At 44.2% G+C, this 19,648-nt stretch overlaps 1 protein-coding gene across 7 annotated transcripts in view; it reads right to left on the reverse strand.

Moving 5' to 3' along the window:
• Nucleotides 1-19,648, reverse strand: part of ELFN1 (extracellular leucine rich repeat and fibronectin type III domain containing 1) — a 581,118-nt gene that overhangs the window by 109,034 nt on the left and 452,436 nt on the right. The window contains exon 1 of one of the 7 annotated variants that reach the window (XM_056535653.1): nucleotides 17,615-17,788. The exons of the other annotated variants lie outside the window; for them this stretch is intronic. The gene's annotated coding sequence lies outside the window, so the exon portion shown is untranslated. Of the gene's footprint in view, nucleotides 1-17,614; nucleotides 17,789-19,648 lie in introns of those variants that run through there. 7 annotated transcript variants of the gene reach the window in all.

A 19,648-nucleotide genomic window follows, 5' to 3' on the forward strand; every position in this document is an offset into this window, starting at 1 on the left:
TACACACCTGCTGGTGTTGTAGACAAGTACTGTTTTAAGCATACTGGAGCACATTGTCCTCCCCTCATAAGTGCATACCCTATATGTACATCTAAGTGGTGTACCATTTTGCTCTTGTTAAAGCCTTAAGGCCCTACATACTGTGAAAAGACAGCCAAAAGTACACACCTGCTCGTGTTGTAGACAAATACTGTTCTAAGTGTAGTGGAGCGTATTGTACTCCCCTCATAAATGTACTAAGTATGCCCGGCAGAGAAGTGCCAGGATGTGCACAGAGGCCTAAATTCATCAGGTAGAGGTCGCAGCAGACTAGGGGTGAGTGGCAGCAGGAGTCGCAGCGAGAGGCCTGAGCTTCCGGTATCAGCTCCCGGTATCAGGTTGTGCCTCGACCAGCAACCCATCTGCCGAATGTTTAACACCACTTCACCGCAAGTGACATCTGTCATCCCCAGTCAACAGTCGGTGGGTTCCTCAGACACAACCCTCAGTTGACATGGCCATTGCCTCTGTCCTATGCGGTTCCCTCCCCCACAGAAGTATCTTATGCTGTGGGTTCAGCTCCACTCTTTAGTGAGGACGATATACTAGAGGACAGTCAGCAGCTACTTCCCAGCTAAGTTTTATAAAATTGCAGTGAGGGATAACAAGTGGACCTTTTCACTCAGTCCTAATGAGCTGAGTTGCAGTTAAAAAATAAAGTATGTTAAGTCCACCCCTCACTTGGGTCATTGATCCTTGGGATCTTGCATCTGAGGCTCCTGAAGCAGACACTGTTGAGGAACCTGAGGAGGACATCAGTGACGTGAAGACACAACTCGATGATGATGAAGCCGATGGAAAGTAGTGGAAAAGGGGTTCCTGGAGTTGGCAGCAGTAGCAGTCAATCAGTGCAGACTGTTGGTGGGAAAATAAGCCACTCGGCGGTGTGGCAGTTTTTCAAGCATCTGGAGGATGTTACCTGTCCTCATGCAAGATTCAGCCACTATATGGTCTCCTCATTGTTACGATTCGGCAGGCTGGATGTGGATCCTCTGTGTCAGCGAGGGATTGTCGTGGACCGTGTCGGTGGACCGGTTCTAGATTGCTACTGATCTTCACCAGAGCCCGCCGCAAAGCGGGATGGTGTTGCTGCGGCGGTAGCAACCAGGTCGTATCCACCGGCAACGGCTCAACCTCGCTGACTGCTGAGAAGGCGTGGGACAGAAGGACTAGACAGAGGCAAGGTCAGACGTAGCAGAAGGTCGGGGCAGGCGGCAAGGTTCGTAGTTAATGGAGATAGCAAGAGGTCAGGAACACAGTTATGGCAAGCACAATAAACGCTTTCTCAGGGCACAATGGCAACAAGATCCGGCAAGGAAGTGAAGGGGAAGTGAGGTTAAATAGACAGGGAGCAGGTGGAGGCTAATTAGACTGATTGGGCCAGGCACCAATCATTGGTGCACTGGCCCTTTAAATGTTAGAGAGCTGGCGCGCGGGCGCCCTAAGGAGCGGAGCCGTGCGCACCAGGACGTGACAGCCGGGGACCGGGACAGGTGAGTGACTTGGGATGCGATTCGCGAGTGGGCAGTGTCAGTGCAGCGCTCCAGGTCAGCGGGTCTGACCGGGGCGCTGCAGAGAGAGGAACGCCGCGAGCGCTTCTGGGAGGAGCAGGGACCCGGAGCGCTCGGCGTAACACTCATGCTGCTGCCAACACCTCCACGCTGGGTCATTCAGCCACTATATGATCTCCTCATGCTGCCACCACCTCCACGCTGTGTCATTCAGCCACTATTTGGTCTCCTCATGCTGCCAACAGCTCCACACTGTGTCATTCAGCCACTATATGGTCTCCCCATGCTGCCAACACCTCCACGCTCGGTCATTCAGCAACTTTATGGTGTCCTCATGCTGCCAACACCTCCACGCTGTGTCATTCAGCCACTATATGGTGTCCTCATGCTGCCAACACCTCCACGCTGTGCCATTCAGCCACTATATGGTGTCCGCATGCTGCCAACACCTCCACGCTGTGTCATTCAGCCACTATATGGTCTCCTCATACTGATGCCACCACCAGGTTCTGTCATTGTGCCGCTCTGCGACAGTGATTCTAATAGCGACACCTCTGATCTGCATGTCACACTGAATAACAGTATTATTTCACTAGCCCAGCACACTCCATATGCGTGTTACAGTACGGCAAAGTGTTCTACACCCCTATCGCCTATTGAGGCTCCCTGTAGGCCAGAAATAGCCGTTTTTAATAGCGATTCGCCGCAAATAAATTCGGCGAATCGGCCGAATCAAATTTTTCAAAAAATTTGCTCATCACTACCTATAAGGTCTACAGCACTTCATATACCAGAGTGTATTTATTCTGCTCTCAGACTCCTAGTTGTAAGTAGGAGACATATGTCAATTGTCAGCATCAGACTAGACATGTCTCAGATGATCAAAGCATGTTCTACAGTATATGATAGTCTTATTTACTTCCATCTCCTACATTTAATAAGGTGACATTTGGATTTGATGTAGAAATCTGAAAAGCTTTAATTACAAATAAATGATCTCAAAACAGGCAATTATGGATGGTATACGTTGGAAGAAAAGTGACCTTTCACTACAAAAATTGGTTGTCACTTTTTTTTCACTTTCTTTGCTGAAAATGACATGAACAGTGTGAATAAGGCCACATTTCATTATAAATATATATAACAGAATAAAAAAAACAAATTTTAATGATATTTCTCTGATCATTCTGCAGCTTTGATTAAAGCAACATCGCCCCCTTTGGGGACACTTAGTGAGTTCAGAAAAATAAATTATGTAATAGAAATAAGGGGCCCCATAGCTAAGACCTACATGGGCACCCACTTTACTAACCAGAACATGATAGGTTTATTGTTTATTTCCCCTTAACACCCATACTAGTAAATTTGGGATGATGGAATTGGTGTTTGTGTAATTCTAAAATATACTCCTCAAAGGCGGAGCTTCTGTTTAGGAGTGTCATCACATGACTATAAGAAATGACAGTATATGGTGTACATATCAGTATATACCTTTAGAATATACTTACAACTGCTGGTGGGCAGCAAGACTAGATTTTGGGGACACTTTACTTAATTTGATTTACTTTAGATATTTTTTTTAATCATATTTAGGTTATAAAACAGAGCTGTCAAATGGATAAATCTCAATCTGTGAGCTTTCCTTTTTTTTCCATACAAAGCCCTATCTTTTCCTTGAAATATATTCATATTATCTAAGAACTTGCAGATTGTCAGTGATGCTTCTGTGGATTTATCATATCCACCCTTAGATTTATTTCCATTTTGATTACTGATATATATATTTCATATAAAGCCTTCCTCGCAGACGGGAACATATTTAGTTCCTAAGGATTATGGGCATTAAATTTTCCCAGGTTTGCAGATTCGTAAGAGATCAGCATTTTGAAGTTGGCCCTAAAATCCCTATGCATCTGCTTTAGAGATGTCAAAACAGTCTATTATTATTAATATGCCAGGTTCAGAGCAGGTCACACCTAATATAAATGGTATTTTTATTTGTACTTTAGCTATTTTATTCCTGATGTTAACAGCGGTTGCCTCACAACGGTTGCTATTTTAACCAGAATACTGGGAATCTCAATCCACACATTAGTTAATAGAAAGCATTGGGCAAAACTGATACATATGACTAGTGTAGATTCCTAGTGGGCGGTGCTTATCACGGAAAGAATTCTTGTGTCATTCCCCGCCCCCTCGGGGCTTACACTGGACATAACACATGTATAATTTTTATCTTGACTGTTCCTTTAACAACTTTATGGTTTATTAGGGTAGAAGCTTATAAAGACTTTCCTTTTGTATTGTAGATACTGACTGTTTTATCACAGCCTGAGTCTTGAGCACAGTTAGTACATGTTCACACGGAGGATTTTACATTGGAAAAATATACCACTAAATCCATGGCAGAAGATCCAAAGAATACCCTTATACTTGAGATGCAGATTTTTACTTGCATTTTATGTTTTTTGCCATTCTTTTGGACATGGATTAGCTCCTATACAACAAAACACATCTGTATTACTTTTATTTCTACATTTTGATTTTCTAATCTTCTCCAGAAAAATATGTGCCGCGTAGAATATAGCAAGGATTCCCATTTAAGATAATGAAGTACTTTTTAGATTGAAATTCTAGTGGATTTTATTTTGCAAAACATGAAGATTCTGTACTGAAATCTGTGTCTAATTCCTTAATTTGAATGGGGCCTTACAGGCTGCAAGTAATGGGCAGCAGGTAAATATTCTATTATTATCTGCTTGTATTTCTTAGTACACGCCCATGAATTAAGGGAACAAAGTCTATGATGAATAATTTCTCAATATATCTTATTAGCAGCTGGAGATGAAAATTCCTTCAATAGATGAAGGATGGTATTTATTAATGTACATCTGACAGCTCTATATCATGCCCTGAGCAACAGGCATGTCCAGATAGCTGATAGGAAGATAAAACAAATCATACCTGTCTATTAGCTGATGGCTGTTTGTCAAGTTATAAAATCATGTTTTCCTTCCAAGTTCAATAGTCGTAGAGGCCGGACTAAGCTGCAGCACGCAAGCCTTTCCATCCACAGATGGAGGAGTCATGTATGCTGCAGCTAAGACTGGCCTCTATGACTCTTGAGCTTGGAAGGAAAACATCACTTTATAACTTTACAAACAGTCATAAGCTAAAAGAAAAGCATCATTTGTTTCATTTTCCTGCCCATTTCTGCAGCCTGATAAAGATCAGACAAATTCCCTTCAAGACCTGCATTTTGTAAGCCAGTCAAAGATGCACCGATTTTCAAATAGTAAATTTTAAGAAATCCCTAATGTATTCTTTTAAAAGTCTCCAAAACTGTGCCGAGAGCCAGACACATGATTTGTTGTCAAGTTCTTGTAACATAATTATAAAAAATATATTGCTCCTCTACAAATATTATTGTCATTTATGCTCCATATATTCTAGCCACAAGACACCAATGTTTCAATTCAATTAAATAAGGAATTGAATTTAAAAGAGAGAAAAAAAATCTGCTTATTTACATAGAAACATAGAATGTGTCAGTAGATAAGAGCCATTTGGCCCATCTAGTCTGCCCAATATTTCTGAATATCAATAGTTTCTGGCCCTTTCTTATATGAAGGATAGCCTTATACCTATCCCTATCTTATATGAAGGATAGCCTTATACCTATATCTCTCTTATATGAAGGATAGCCGAATGCCTATCACTATGTTATATGAAGCATAGCCTTTTTCCTATCCCTATCTTATATGAAGGATAGCCTTATACCTATATCTCTCTTATATGAAGGATATCCTTATGCCTATCCCTATGTTATATGAAGGATATCCTTATGCCTATCCCTATCTTATATGAAAGATATCCTTTTGCCTATTTCTATCTTATATGAAGGATATCCTTATGCCTACCCCTATCTTATATGAAGGATAGCCTTATACCTATATCTCTCTTATATGAAGCATAGCTTTTTGCCTATCCCTATTTTATATGAAGGATAGCCTTATACCTATAGCTCTCTTATATGAAGGATATCCTTATGCCTATCCCTATGTTATATGAAGGATATCCTTATGCCTATCCCTATCTTATATGAAGGATAGCCTTATACCTATCTCTATCTTATATGAAGGATAGCCTTATGCCTATCTCTATCTTATATGAAAGATAGCCTTATGCCTATCTCTATCTTATATGAAGGATATCCTTATGCCTATCCCTATCTTATATGAAGGATAGCCTTATGCTTATCCCTATGTTATATGAAGGATAGCCTTATACCTATATCTCTCTTATATGAAGGATAGCCTTATGCCTATCCCTATGTTAGATGAAGGATAGCCTTATGCTTATCCCATGCATGCTTAAACTTCTTCACTGTGTTTGCAGCTACCACTTCTGCAGGAAGGCTATTCCATGCATCCACTACTGTCTCATAAAGTAATACTTCCTGATATTTATAGAGTACATTTCATAAAGAAGGATTAGGGAAGCATGTGTCATTTTGTCCATGTCTCCATGTATTGTGTGTAGTAATTTTGCTCGGTCCCAACAGTTTTTTAAAGAGAGCTGTCATGTTCTTAGTATGTGCAATCCCTTTAAAAAAGACATCAGACTTATTGGTAGACAGCAAACTTATCTGCTTCCATCTCTGCCATCTCAACTTCTTAGTCCCTCATATCACGGCACAGTAAGAGAAGTGAAGATAATCATATCCTAATTAATTTTAATGATGGCAAATGCAGATAGCAGTTTACCAAGGGACGGGATGGGAAACAGGTATGTAAAATTCAGAGGACATCTGGCAAGCGATCAATTTGTACAGAATTCCAATTATACTTAACTGCTAATGCACAAGGCTTAGAACTGCAGTATTATAACTGGCAACATCTAAATGAATAATGTAATGTCTCTCCAGAAGACCCCCTATTAGAAAAGACCATCCCTGGGCGAGATGAGATGATTCTGTGATGGGTTTTCAGTCGTCTTATATCCTATGTATGCTGATCTGATTCAGTCGGCGCTCAGATTTGCACTACAGCACCATTGACGGCAATGCATATCCAAGTGGGGTACTCCACTGCCCCAGCTTCCAGAACGTTTAGTTCAGAATGCTGGGTGCGGGGGTCGTGACGTCGCGGCCATGCCCCTCGTGACGTCACACCCCCTCAATGCAAGTCTATGGGAGGGGGCGTGACGTCCGTCACGCCCCCCCCCCATAGACTTGCATTGAGGAGGCGAGTTGTGACGTCACGACCCCCGCAGCCCGTACCCAGCATTCGGAACTAAATGTTTCAGACTCTGGGGCAGTGGAGTACCCCTTTAAAGAATAGCAGGTTTATTCTTTCGGCAGAGTCGGGAACTGAATTTCCGGGGTGGTAAATTCAGCAGTGTACACAGTGCAGCAGAATCCCAGTGAGAACAATGGGAGGTTGCTGCACCAGAATTTCTGAGCAAAATTCCTTATTCCACTCAGAAATACTGTAGTGGGAACTCGGCCTAAGTGTGGAGGGGAGACTGACCCTTTTGCCCATGCTCTAATCTGACCTAGATGGCTCCTTATGAACGGTGGGTCTTAAAGGGGTATTCCGGGATTTTTGGCTCTTTGAATGTGAGACAGGGGCAGCAAAGTTACTAATATACTTCATGTACCTATGTTTGGTGGCTGGTATTGAATATCTTTGTCTTTATTTTATCAGGAAGTTCATTTTTTGTAGCCAACAAAATGAGTATAGTCTCAGACCTTTCCCAGCTTGCTGTGCTGCCCGAGACAATATATCACAAGTAAGGCGCTGAAAGAGGGCTAGGCTGCTTTGGCAGGAGAATGTAAAGCCAGCCCCGTGATGATGTTACCAGGGCACATGTGCGTGCATTCGTCATCACACAGAACCAAAGCTTGTGTGTTAGGTGATGTCAGGAGAGACATGTGAAAAAGGGAGCGTGGCTGTGCTTCAATGGGAGGGGTGATCGATGAGTGGAAGAGAAATAAGTCATCTCCCATCTTGAAACAAAGGATACTGGGAATAGTAATCTGAGGGAGGCTACAGAAAATGGAAATAGCCAGTTTCCAAAAACAAGTCAATAGCAGGATCGAGGACACAGGACATGGCCATTTACCACCAACACAAGCACAGATACCTGGTAAACACGTCAATTACTGTATGACACATAATTACCAAAGTCACTACATAGAAAAAACTAAGGCAATGTATATTGGTCAACAACAGCTTGTTAGTGGTTTAAAGTTTGCAAAATTATATTTTATAGATATGGGCAGGGAACAGTGAAGCCCTAACTCACCCACAGCCACTGTCTAAGTGACGGATCGACAACCACAATGACAAATCATCCCTGCTAAGTGCTGGGGCAGCATTGTCAAAATAATAAAATACAAAATAGACGGAGTTGGGGAAGAGCTGGAGGAACACAAACTAACAGAGATAAACTAAGACACACACACTAGGTCAAATCAATGTCAGTCTAGCTGAGGTCGGTACCAGGAGATAGCGGAATACAGGAATCCAGAGCAAGAGAAGAGTCAAGGGAAAAGCCAAAAATCAATAAACAAGCAGGTATCAAGTAAGCAGGAGGTGTCAGCTAAGGTAAAACCTTTCACAGATAATGAACTGATCACTGCTCCTAGCTTATATAGGAAGGTGATCAGGGATACACCTTCCTGATAGGAAGCAGAGCTGAGAACCACACCCAGATGATACAGGTGAGCTCCAAGCAGCTCCAGCCCAACTAGAGTCATTTATCTCTTCGTGTATGGCCAGAGCCAGACGTTACATATATTGTAAAGGATAAAATGACTATGGAGTTGAAATACACTGCTCAAAAAAATAAAGGAAACACTTAAACAACACAATGTAACTCCAAGTCAATCACACTTCTGTGAAATCCCACTGTCCACTCAGGAAACAACACTGATTGACAATCATTTCACATGCTGTTGTGCAAATGGAACAGACAACAGGTGTAAATTATATGCAATTAGCAAGACACTCCCAATAAAGGAGTGGTTCTGCAAGTGGTGACCACAGTCCACTTCTCAGTTCCTATGCTTCCTGGCTGATGTTTTGGTCACATTTGAATGCTGGTGGTGCTTTCACTCTAGTGGTAGCATGAGACAGAGTCTACAACCCACACAAGTGACTCAGGTAGTGCAGCTCATCCAGGATGGCACACCAATGCGAGCTGTGGCAAGAAGGTTTGCTGTGTCTGTCAGCATAGTGTCCAGAGAACGGAGGCGCTACCAGGAGACGTGGAGGAGGGCAACAACCCAGCAGCAGGACCGCTACCTCCACCTTTGTGCAAGAAGGAGCAGGAGGAGCACTGCCAGAGCCCTGCAAAATGGCCTCCAGCAGGCCACAAATGTGCATGTGTCCACTCAAACGGTCAGAAACAGACTCCATGAGGGTGGTATGAGGGCCCAACGTCCACAGGTGGGGGTTGTGCTTACAGCCAAACACCATGCAGGATGTTTGGTATTTGCCAGAGAACACCAAGATTGGCAAATTCGCCACTGGTGCCCTGAGCTCTTCACAGATAAAAGCAGGTTAACACTGAGCACATGTGACAGACATGACAGAGTCTGGAGATGCCCTGGAGAACATTCTGCTGCCTGCAACATCCTCCATCATGACCGGTTTGGCAGTGGGTCAGTAATAGTGTGGGGTGGCATTTCTTTGGGGGGCCACACAGCCAGAGGTAGCCTGACTGCCATTAGGTACCGAGATGAGATCCTCAGACCCCTTGTGAGATCATATGCTGGTGCGGTTGGCCCTGGGTTCCTCCTAATGCAAGACAATGCTAGACCTCACGTGGCTGGAGTGTGTCAGCAGTTCCTGCAAGAGGAAGGCATTGATGCTATGGACTGGCCCGCCCGTTCCCTAGACCTGAATCCGATTGAGCACATCTGGAAGATCATGTCTCGCTCCATTCACCAACGCCATGTTGTACAACAGACTGTCACCTCATTAGGAGCATGCCCAGGTGTTGTACACCAGACTGCCCAGGTGTTGTACAACAGACTGCCACCTCATCGGGAGCAAGCCCAGGTGTTGTAATGAAGTCATACGGGCACGTGGAGGCCACACACACTACTGAGCAGCACATTCAACTATGTAAAGACGAAAGTATTTCATATGATTAGTTCATTCATTCAGATCTAGGATGTGTTATCTTAGTGTTCCCTTTATTTTGTTGAGCAGTGTAAATCAAAGTTAGAGCGTCACTATAGCATAGTGAATGGCTGGTGGTATTCTAGCAGATGTGTTGAGTATCCAGTTAATGTATATAGTACATAAATGGGGCGATTGGGCATTTGGGTATCATTGGCTTTTTACTAACTTTGCAATTGGGCGCATTACACCTTGGGTGGAGTTCAGCAGAACAGCAAAGTAAGCTGGAATACAACTGGATATGTGTCTAATTTTTTTTTTTGGCAGCTGTTGAGGGAACAGCCTGTATTGCCAATGTCCTGCTCATCTGTGGGTCCGGATCACTGTAACTTGGCAGGAAACCTGCGCGCCGGTCCCTCTATTATCTATAATAGTGCTGCCAACGTGTATTTTTCTTAATTTGTTTTATCAATTTTACAACCTTTCCTATGACAATAATCCTATCCTGGCCTAAGTCATTTACTATCCTCCTGCCAAGTTAGCTGCCCACGGGAGGGTAGAGGGAAGAGTTGTTAGTTACTTACAGAACGCCATAGAACACAAATAAGATAAAATAGCTAACCAATTCATATTGCATTCCGAGTGCAGTCCCACACACAAGTACTGTCGGAAATTGCAGGGGGAAAGAAAAAAAAAAAAGGAAGGTAATTTCCAGCATAACATTACTATAGTTATTTCATAGACCTGCTGTCTGGGAAAATGACAAAATAGAACATTACACTTTGTGCTTTGTGCTGACTAAAAGCATTTAGGAACTGTGTGAGTGGCAGACGCAGCAAGATGAAAATCCTAGGAGTCCCAGAGAAAATGTTCCTCCAGTGAGCGTCTCTCGGCAGGTGCGGTTGCTACTTCATTGCATCTGGGTTGGAAGAACAGGTTTGGAAAAACTGCACAGACTGACTTTGATATATACAGCATAAATTGTAGGTTTTATTTTCCATTGGTTATTGCAGTGTTTCCCAACCAGGGGGACTCCGGCTGTTGCGAAACTACAACTCCCGGAATGCCCGGACAGCCATTGGCTGTCTGGGCATGCTGGTAGTTGTAGTTTTGCAACAGCCGGAGGCACCCTTGGTTGGGAAACACTGGGTTATTGAAACAAGATAAGCATAGTGCCACCTGGTACCTGGTTCATTATATGCTATCCTATCTTTTATCCTATTTGTCCCAGAGATAATGAGTGGATACAAGCCTCTATGATAGCTGCCATCTTTTACCCACACAAAGAAGAGAAGATCCAGCTTCCCTATGTCTATGAAGCACACCCTCAGCAGCAGCAGCAGCAGCATGGAGGACATTATAGAGCAGTGGAAAGCAGAGGGGCCAGCATGTTCATTATGTTGTGGAAGTTGTAGTTTCGCAACAGTCAGAGGCACCCTGGAAAACACTGGTTTATTGAGACAGGATAAGCATAGTTGCACCTGGTACCTGGCTCATTATATGCTATTCTATCTTAAATCCTATTTGTCCCTGAGATAGTGAGTGGATACAAGCCTCTATGATAGCTGCCATCTTTTACCCACACAAAGAAGAGAAGATCCAGCTTCCCTATGTCTATGAAGCACACCCTCAGCAGCAGCAGCATGGAGGACATTATAGAGCAGTGCAAAGCAGAGGGGCCAGCATTGTTCATTATGTTGTGGAAGTTGTAGTTTCGCAACAGCCGGAGGCACCCTAGGTTGGAAAACACTGGTTTATTGAGACAGGATAAGCATAGTGGTACCTGGTACCTAGCTCATTATATGCTATTCTATCTTAAATCCTATTTGTCCCTGAGATAATGAGTGGATACAAGCCTCTATGATAGCTGCCATCTACTACCCACACAAAGAAGAGAAGATCCAGCTTCCCGATGTCTTTGAAGCACACCCTCAGCAGCAGCAGCAGCATGGAGGACATTATAGAGCAGTGCAAAGCAGAGGGGCCAGCATGTTCATTATGTTGTGGAAGTTGTAGTTTCGCAACAGCCGGAGGAATCCTAGGTTGGAAAACACTGGTTTATTGAGACAGGATAAGCATAGTTGCACCTGGCTGATTATATGCTATTCTCTCTTAAATCCTATTTGTCCCTGAGATAGTGAGTGGATACAAGCCTCTATGATAGCTGCCATCTTTTACCCACACAAAGAAGAGAAGATCCAGCTTCCCTATGTCTTTGAAGCACACCCTCAGCAGCAGCAGCATGGAGGACATTATAGAGCAGTGCAAAGCAGAGGGGCCAGCATGTTCATTATGCTGTGGAAGTTGTAGTTTCGCAAAAGTCAGAGGCACCCTAGGTTGGAAAACACTGGTTTATTGAGACAGGATAAGCATAATGCTGATAGAATAGCATATAAAGCTGGTTCGTTATATGCTATTCTATCTTAAATCCTATTTGTCCCAGAGATAGTGAGTGGATACAAGCCTCTATGATAGCTGCCATCTACTAACCACACAAAGAAGAGAAGATCCAGCTTCCCGATGTCTCTGAAGAGCACCCTCAGAAGCAGCAGCAGCGTATAAGACATTATAGAGCAGTGCTAAGCAGAGTTTGCAGCATGCTCATTATGTTGTGAATTTGTGATCCGCAATAACACCAGCTTTTTTTTTTTTTACGTATTTGAATAGATTTGAATAATAAACCTTAAAAGCTTTTGGAATTACCCTGTTGGTGGGCATTCAGTCCTAGGGCAGCACAAGCTATATATATATATATATATATATATATATATATATATATACACACCTTTTAACATTTTTATAGGATGGTATGATAAACATGACAGTGAGGCACTCACTGTAATGATGCTTTGCTGTGGTCCCATTCAGTAAAATTACGTAGCTCTGCTCCCAACTGATCCCCCATCCCATTGTGCTTCCAGACAGCTCCTCCGACCATACATGGCTGCCGATGAAGGATCCTGTGACAAACAAGTCACTCTGCCCCCTCCATAACTAAAGCCGGGAGCGCAGGCACAGTGAAAGGGGAAAAGCAATGTGTATGGTCACATGTTTCTCTATAAGGCACCATATTATTGACGGGGTATTGAGGGGTGCCTTCCCATAAAGTTATTCAAAGGTGGCAAACCCCCTTAAGTCTTACTCCTGAGCTAACCCCCACCCCCTAAGCCAGGCATAAGCAGAAGATTACCCCCTTTGTCCTCAGAAGAATGTCTAGAAGACCAAGAACTTCATGTAGTGGGGGGCAAAGGTATTGTCAGTTTTCTTATACTATTCATTTGTATATTTAGTGTTACTTAAATGGGCACTGTCAGATTCCAAAAGGTTGTCATATGTTGTATAGCTTGGCAAAACATTAATCTTTCTAATAATTAATTTTTTATAGAAATCATCAGCTGAAGCACAGGTTGGGAAAAAGTCCAGTACGTGAGGGCGGGACTAGGGGTTGCAGAGTACCCTACAGTGATTGGATGAGGAGACCCAGCACAGCAGACTCAGGGAGGAAGTGAATGCATGGTGAGTGAGGGTGGGCTCAGTGCTTGTCTTGGAAATGTCCCTTTCTGAGAAGTGGATGTCGGAATCAGTGAGCAGTAGAACAGAGGGATTTGTGAGCCAAATACAGAAGCTAGAGACATAAAAAAAAGAAATGTAAAGCATCTGCATGACCTAGTGAGTAAGTAGGTGGTGACAGGTACGCTTTAAAGAGGAGGTGGAATAGGATCAACCAAAGATGGAGCCACTTTACCATTGGGAACAATGTCATTTATTTTTTTTATTTTTTGTGGGGGAGGTTTTTTTGGGGGAGAGTTCTGCAACAGCTTGAGGTCCACAGTTTGAAGACCACTTTTATAAAGAGTACAATTTAAAAGGAATCTTTATTTTTTCCCACCATCAATCACCCCATAAATAAGTACGGGAAGGACAGAAGGAGGGAGGACAATTGGGGGAATTTTCCATTACTGTTAAACAGAGCAGTGAATCTCTCTCTAAAACCACAATGCTGATTTCAAATAATACAGAGAACTTCCCATCATATCCTCCAATGGTCCATTCACTTCTAAATAAGAGAGATGAATCCCAGGCTAAAGCTCAGCAGTACACAACACACTCATTTTTAAGGTTTAGGTGTTTCCACGACAACCGCAAAGACTCGACACTTTCTTTTGGCGCCGCAAGCGTTAAGGTAATGGTAGCGCAAAATCTCTGAGCATTCAATGTGTCACATACAAGTAAATTTAATATCTTAAAGCTCTGATTTTTTACTACGCCATCAGAGGCGGTGCTCGGGATTAAAGGGGTATTCCGGGCAAAAACATTTAAACCCCTATCCAAAGAATAGGGGATAAGATGTCTGATCGCAGGGGGCCCTCTGCTGAGACACCCCCCCCCCCCCCCCCCCGATCTCCCTGCAGCACCTGCATTCTATGCGGGTGTTGAATCTCCAGTTTCGGAAACCTCCGGGTTTCCGGGACTTGGGACGTGACGTACCGCCATGCCCCCTCCATTCATGTCTATGGGAGGGGGCGTGACGGCCATCAAGCCCCCTCCCATAGGCATGAATGGGGCGTGGCGTGACGTCTCGTCCCAAGTCCGATCTCGTCCGATCTGGCATTACCCCTTTAGACGCGGCGATCATAACATATGTGGTGCGTAAATGTCCAAACTATTTAAATATACCATTAATTAAACCGCATGGTTAATGGCGTACACGTAAAAAAAATCTAAAGTCCAAAATAGCGTATTTTTGGTCACTTTTATACCATAAAATTTTTTTATAAATAGTGATCAAAAAGTCCGATCAAAACAAAAATGGTACCGATAAAAACTTCAGATCATGGCGCAAAAAAATGAGTCCTCACACTGCCTCTTATACAGAAAATTAAAAAAGTTATAGGGGTCAGAATAGGACATTTTTAAACATATAAATTTTGGTGCATGTAGTTATAATTCTTTTTTGTAGTAAAATAAAATCAAACTTATATAAATTGGGTATCTTTGCGACCGTATGGACCTACAGAATAAATATAAGGTGCAATTGCAATGAAAACTCCACTGTGTAGAAACAGAAGATGCCCCACAAATAATTTTTTCTTTGTTTCGCCGTAGATTTTGTAGTGAAATTATTAATGGTATTACAATGTAAAATTGTTGGCGCAAAGAACAAGCCCGCATGTGGATTTTTAGGTGGAAAATTGAAAGTGTTATGATTTTTAGAAGTTGAGGAGGAAAAAACAAAAGTGCAAAAATGAAAAATCGCCAAAGAGGGAAGGGGTTAATACTACATCCCTTAAGTGGTCCTCCTGTGATCTATTACTCGGTTTATCTCTTACATGGGTAATGCATGCAAGTTGGCAACCATGAAAAGGTCCATGAAAAAAGTTGCTGAGTTGCCCATAGCAACCAATTAGATGGCTTCTTTCACTTTAGAAAAGGCCTCTGAAAAATGAAAGAAGTGATCTGATTGGTTGCTATGGGCAACTCAGCAACTTTTCCTCTGGACAGGTTTTGATAAATCTCCCCCAAAACCTCCTCCTGTCGGCATGGAGGTTTCCTGGCCAATTGTAACAAAGGAGTACGCTAAAGAACAAAGCCGGGTTCTTTGCCTGATCCACCAGTCAGAAAGTGATGTATATCTCACAAAAAAAAACGTTAGTAACTTGTTTCGAGGCTTAAGAGCCTCTTCGTCCGATGTGCTGGCATGTATGACATTCACGCCAGCACATCTGACGAAGAGGCTCCTAAGCCTCGAAACGCATTATGTATGTTTAAAGGGGTACTCCGCTGCCCCAGCGTTTGGAACATTTTGTTCCAAGCGTTTGGAGCAAGCGGCGGGGGTCGTGATGTCACGACCACACCCCTCATGACGTCTCTCCACACCCCGTCAATGCAAGTCTATGAGAAGGATAGACTTGCATTGAGGGGGCGTGGCGTGAACGTGACATCACAACCCCTGCCGCCCGCACCCAGAGTTCTAAACGAACGCCTGGTGCTGCACAGAGATCACGATGGTCCCAGCTGCGGGACCCCCACGATCAAATATCTTATCCCTTATCCTTTGGATAGGGGATGAGCTGTCTAGGGGTGGAGTATCCCTTTAATAAAGATATATGTGAGATATACATCACTTTCTGACTGGTGGATCGCGCCAAGAACCCAGCTTTTCCCTCCACCATACTTCACTTCATTTGTGGGTTAGAGTGGTTTGTAAAGGCCCATGTATGATCCAAAGTGATCATGACAGAGACTGTAGTCATGTGGATGGAAAATCTTTTACTAACTCTAAGCTTGACAGAAAACCTTATGGAAAAACCCTCCCCTGAAATCTATTGATATACTACACAATATTTGTCATCAAAATGCCAATGGACCCCCACAATATATAATAGTTGTCACAGTATCCCATATGGAACAACCCGCCCCAGAAATTCTAGAGACACTACACAATAGATGTAATGGATACCCCTATGGAACAACCCTCCCTGAAATCCATAGATATGTGATGTCCCAGTAGAGGTACACGGTCCTGTACTACCCTTATGCCCTGTCAGGTTGAGACCCTCAGTGACTTGGAGGCTCCCCTGCAAGGTCTTCCCCTGTTGTTTCACCCGTGGTCCCGCCATACACCCGTGGGTAACCATAGATATATTGTACAATAGTTGGGTGGTGTCCCGTTACAGGACATGGTCCTGTACGCTTCCTAAGTCCCCTCCGGAAGAGTCCCTGCAGTCCATAGGGCTCTCCTGCAGGGCTCACCCCTTGCTCACCTTCTGTTAATGCATTGTAAATGTGTTGTGCACATATTGTTCATTATACATAGAGTTGTACAAATGTATAGAGGTTAGTCATGTGAACCACTGTCATGTGACACTACCCAAAGTGCCATGGGCACAGGAACCACAGGCTTTGCAACCAATGGGCTTAAGTCAGCCCCTAGTATATAAGGGGCTGTAGTCTCTAAACTCTCTTCTCTCCTGGATTTCAGCCAAGCACAATCCCTGTACTATCTAAAGTCATCTGCACTAGGCCAAAGCCTAAAGAACCTGCAGCCACTTCAAAACGTGAGTTATCAAGCTCTATCTACAATTCTAGTGACTACTACTCAACTCAAGAATAATATTAGTAGCACAGTGGCCTGCATAAATCATCTCAATACTACAAGTCCCAGCAAGCCTGCGAGGTATTACCTTGCCGATAATGCCAATAATGCCCCACATCCCCCCCGCCCCCCGACCAGAGACCACGGCCGCCGCTGCCCCATTGCCTCCCCCTTTCCCAGTTTTATAATTACCTGTTCCCGGGGTCCGCGCTACTTCTGGCTCCTGCGGCTATTGCTGTGCGCTGCGCAATGACGAGTGACGTTCTCAACGCGACGTCACCGTCAGTGTGCACAGTGACAGCTCAGGACGCCGCCGGAGCCAGAAGTAGCGCGGACCCCGGGAACAGGTAATTATAAAACCGGGGATGGGGGGAGGCAATGGGGCAGCGGTGCTGGTTGGACTCAGGATCGGCAGGGGGAGAGAAGCGGGCGGCGGCGGTCTCTGACCAGAGGATAGGCAGGAGGGGGGCAGCGGCGGTGGTGGTTGGACTCAGGAGGACCCCAGAACAGGCAGGGGAAGAGAAGCGAGTGGCGGCGGCGGTCTCTGGCCCCGCAAAAGCCGCTGCAGTTCAATGATTTAAAGCACCCGCTTTAAATCATTGATCTGCAGCGGCTTCTGCGGGGCCGGGGAGGGGTGAAATAGCTGATAACTTATACCGGAATATCGGTATAAGTTATCGGCTATCGGCCTAAAAGGTCACAGATTATCGGTATCGGCTCTAAAAAGAAATATCTGTCGATCCCTAATTGCAACACCCCGGCACCACGTGTCGTCATAAAACATTTATGGAATAACTCTCACAGATATACAGCGTTTCAGGAGGAATCAAAAGTACCATGTCATTTCTTTTCTGTGCTAATTTTTGCCACCGTTTTCACACTGTGTTGAGCATTCCCCATTGAAGCCGGTAGAAGCTGGAAACCGCACGTTCTGAAGCATTTCTGTGTGAACATACCCTAAAAAAACTCTCCCTCTAAATGAAAAGATATAGGGGGAGATTTACCAAAACCTGTGCAAAGGAAAAGTTGCCCAGTTGCCCATAGCAACCAATCAGATCCCTTCATTCATTTTTCACAGGCCTTTTCAAAAATGAAAGTAGCGATCTGATTGGTTGCTATGGGCAACTCAGCAACTTTTCCTAGGGACAGGTTTTGATAAATCTCCCCCAGTATACTGTACAGTAGTTCTCATGGGACAACTCTAGCCAAAATGTTATAGATATACTATACCAGTGTTTCCCAACCAGGGTGCCTCCAGCTGTTGCGAAACTACAACTCCCAGCATGCCCAAAACTTTCACTAGTTGTGTGTGAGTGGGAGAGAGAGGAGCCCCCTGCAGGGGAGAAGGGGCAGGTGTGCCAGGTGAGGAGGGGGCACAGCCTGGACCCTGGGGGGCACTACTCTCTGGGGTTGGGGTGCCCAGTGCAAGGAGCAGTGAGTTACTTTGCAGAACTGGGGGCAGCATGGGCACTGTTTGCAGGAATGCATTATATATAGTGTGTGTTGTAATGGGGGAGCCCCTTTAACTTTAGGGAGTCTGTAGTGAAGCAGCTTTGTGGGGTCACCCCAAACTCTATAGCCCTGCTGTAACGTGGATACATGTGTAAGACAGTGGTCTCCCAGCTATGAACCCTCCAGCTGTTGCAAAACTACAACTCCCAGCATGCCCGGACAGCCGAAGGCTGTCCGGGCATGCTGGGAGTTGTAGTATTGCAACAGCTGGAGGCACCCTGGTTGGGAAACACTGTACTATACAATAGCTGTCAACAAATAATATGCATTTCTAGGTCACTCACTAATTCAGGTGACATCGCAAATTCAGATGGCATCACTAACTAATTCAGACCGTATTACTTACCATTCTGATGACATCATTCACTAATTCAGGTGACATTCCTCACTAACTAAATGACAATGACACAACGTACCACCATGTAAATACATTGCAGATCAATATACGGCCCAGTAACAATTATTCGGTCATAAAAGGTCACCATAATACTACGTATGAGGCCCGGCCCGTAGACGCGTTCGGCTACAGGCCGCCCCAGGGTAGATAACTTAATAAGATTAAAATAGATCCTCTTCCAGGAACGCTCTCAGGCATCCTGGATATTATATAACCCGTGACATCGCTGGTGTTTATATTGCCTCTAAAATATTCATACTGTAATAAAGTTTGCCCAGAAGCAACAAGTCGCTGCGGAGATGTTTAGTGCGTGTTTATTAAAACTATTTAGCAAAATGCGACTTTTACATATTCAACATTATGTCCCCTAAACATAAACACGTCAGCTGGCGCCATGATGGCGTTTGGAGAAATCACAAGAACAGGTATGGGCTACTTTACATCAAAGTGGTCATATGAACTTAGAAAAGTGGGTATACTTTTTTTTTTTCAGAAATAGCGCCACCCTTGTCCATGAGCTGTGACTGGAATTGCACCGCAGAATTTTCTTTTTAAGCAAATAGGGCTTAGAGACAATACTAACTGAGCTGCTGTTCCAGACTCAACCTCTTCACAAGGGCGTGACCAAGCGGAGAACCCGCGAAACGGGACCGTCGTTCCACGAGCTCGGCTGAGCTCACCTTCCTTTCTCCTCCTGACCCGTACTCCTGTATTCCATGCTACCCCTGGAATAAAGTTCACTCTTCTTTGGTAGAAACCGGGTGAGTGCGTCTTATGTACTGTCTCTTTGGCTGTATTACGCTACACTTTTTGTTCCATGTAAGCGCACCCCTGACATCACTGCCGCACCACCCGTCCATTCATATACAGCCCAGCTTCAGCAATAAACGGGACAACCCGAACTCACTACAGTGCCGGCTCTCTGTCTATCGCTCTACACAAGGGTGACATCACTAATTTA

Source organism: Hyla sarda, chromosome 8 (genome assembly GCF_029499605.1).
Source record: "Hyla sarda isolate aHylSar1 chromosome 8, aHylSar1.hap1, whole genome shotgun sequence".
NCBI lineage: Eukaryota > Metazoa > Chordata > Amphibia > Anura > Hylidae > Hyla > Hyla sarda.